The 2,305-nt window shown below is 31.8% G+C and overlaps 1 non-coding gene across 1 annotated transcript; it reads left to right on the top strand.

The window, feature by feature from the left end:
- Positions 1-630: 630 nt before the first annotated feature.
- LOC121227342 (small nucleolar RNA R71) lies at positions 631-736 on the top strand. The gene has a single exon (XR_005924957.1). It is a non-coding gene; the product is annotated as a small nucleolar RNA R71 (small nucleolar RNA).
- The last annotated feature ends 1,569 nt before the right edge of the window (positions 737-2,305 follow it).

The raw sequence follows: 2,305 nt of genomic DNA, 5'->3' as shown, positions 1-2,305 counted from the left end.
TGTTATTAGCCATATTTGTTTTCAATAACTTCTCCAAACTATTTGAAGACTCAGCTAGCTGAGGTTTCTGTGTCTCTTGAGAAAACCCTGGCAAATGATTTGATTGTGAAGGCATATAGGAATCACCTAGACTGGCCCCTTGATTACTCCAGGAGAAATTAGGATGATTTTCCATGTAGGATTGTAATGATTTGATTATGGACTTGGACCATTCCTATTTTGATGTTGGTTTCCTACATAGTAGATAGATTCTGGGTTTGACGGATAATCTTCAAATGCATGACCATCACCATAGTATACATACGTGATGTTCTCAACTAAATTTTTTGTTGACCTATCATGTTAGTGTTGCAATGATTAATAGAAATATTTTAAGCATGAAAGTCATAGTAGATACTTGAGCTACTAAAGACGTAAGAGCGTCGACTTCATGAACTCTTGCCACTTTTCTTCTTATGGCTGCTCGATTGGTTGGCTACTGATAGTTATTACTTGAAATTCTTTCAAGAATATCGTACGATTCATTGTATGAGTTTGAAAGAAGAACTTTGTTAGCTGAAGTGTCTATCACCATTCTTGTGTGAGCATTGAGACCATTGGTAAAAAGTCTCCAATTAGATGCAATGAGGAATACCATGATGAAGGGATTTTCATAAAAATTAATTAAATCATTCCCAGCATCATACAAGGACTCGTCCTCAGATTGTTAAAAAGTAGTAATTTCATTTTTGAGCTTATAATTCTTACTTGGTGGAAAATACTTCATCAAAAAACGTTTCGCCAATTCTTTCCATGTGGAAATAGAACCAAGCGATAAGGAATTCAACCATGCTCATGCATAATATCGCATTGAATATGAGAAAAGCTTCAATCTTAAGGCATCTTTAGATACTCTTGATAACTTAAAAAAGTCGCTTACTTCCATAAATAAGCAGAGGTGTAAATGCGGATCTTCAATAGGCATCCCACTGAATTGTCTCATTGTTTGCAACATCTAGAACATCACTGGTTTTAACCCGAATTGAGGGGCCTGAATCTCGGGTCTTATATTCCTAGATTGAGTTCACTAAATAGGGGCACAACATGCTACTGAATAGCTCTATCTCTGTCATCAGCAACAAGAATCAGATTACGAGTACTACAGGCTGTGTCTTCTCTTAGATTTTGATTCATTTCTTTGACATGTCTTTGGACTAACCATTCCCTTCTTCTTTGCCTAAAAGTGCATTCAATTTTTGGGTCAATTGGCTATTGATTGATAACTCGGTCTATGTTATAAACCGTAAAAAAATCACAAAAATAATAAACCAAATTGAAAAACAATTATCTTCACAAATATTGACAAAATATAATCCTTGACAACAACACCAAAAACTTGTGTCGCATGATTACGTTCAAGTGTACACAAGGACTGTTGTGTGAATTATTTGTAAAGTTTAAAACAATTTGATTAGACAAAATAATAAAAAGATTTAATTGTTGAGAGAAAAATCTATAAGTAATGTAATCAGAAGCCAAATACCACAAAGTTAAACAAAACATCTTGCAAAAAATAATCACAATAGAAAGATTAAACACAAGATTTAATAAAAACAACATGAATAGACTAAATAAATATTCACTTAACAAGAGTTTATTGGCACTCATGAAAAGGATATCACAAAAGGATCATGGCAATATGAAAATTCGTTAAACCCAATTTTAATTAAGGCATAGATTTCTCTCGAAGTGCTACTATGTACCTAAGTTATTCCGCATATGCCTATGTCAAAACTAACCTAGAAATCACCTTTTTGGGCATTATTACATTTTATACATACAACAATCATCTTTCGATATCGACATGATATGCACCATTTAGGTCTGTTGTCAATTAACCATTTACCTTTTCTTAGATTAAATAGTTAATTCATTAGCCTACAATTGTTGGCCATACTTTTACAAGTATTAACATGAATTAAACCTAAATGAATGAAATAGTCATTTGCACAAAATATTCAAAATACAAAAAAATTTAACTCAAATCATGATACATATTTATTTTGAATAAACAAAATCGAGTCATTAGGGACAATGTGCCGAATAAAGTGTGAGGGTGACATAGGAAATTTCAATTTTTTTATTTTGTGTTGTTTTCATTCGTTTTAATTTTTTTTATTTTGTGTGTTATGTGTGTGCTTGATCTTGTAGAAATACAAGAATGTCAGGAGCATTAACCTAGGTTGTTTGTTTATATTGTAAATTTAGCCTGAAATTAATTAATTTATGTTGTTTATATTTAGAATAATTAGTTCAGTTTATTAAA

Source organism: Gossypium hirsutum, unplaced genomic scaffold (assembly GCF_007990345.1).
Source record: "Gossypium hirsutum isolate 1008001.06 unplaced genomic scaffold, Gossypium_hirsutum_v2.1 scaffold_856, whole genome shotgun sequence".
Classification (NCBI taxonomy): Eukaryota; Viridiplantae; Streptophyta; class Magnoliopsida; order Malvales; family Malvaceae; genus Gossypium; species Gossypium hirsutum.
This window is presented reverse-complemented; position numbering and strand designations above follow the sequence as displayed.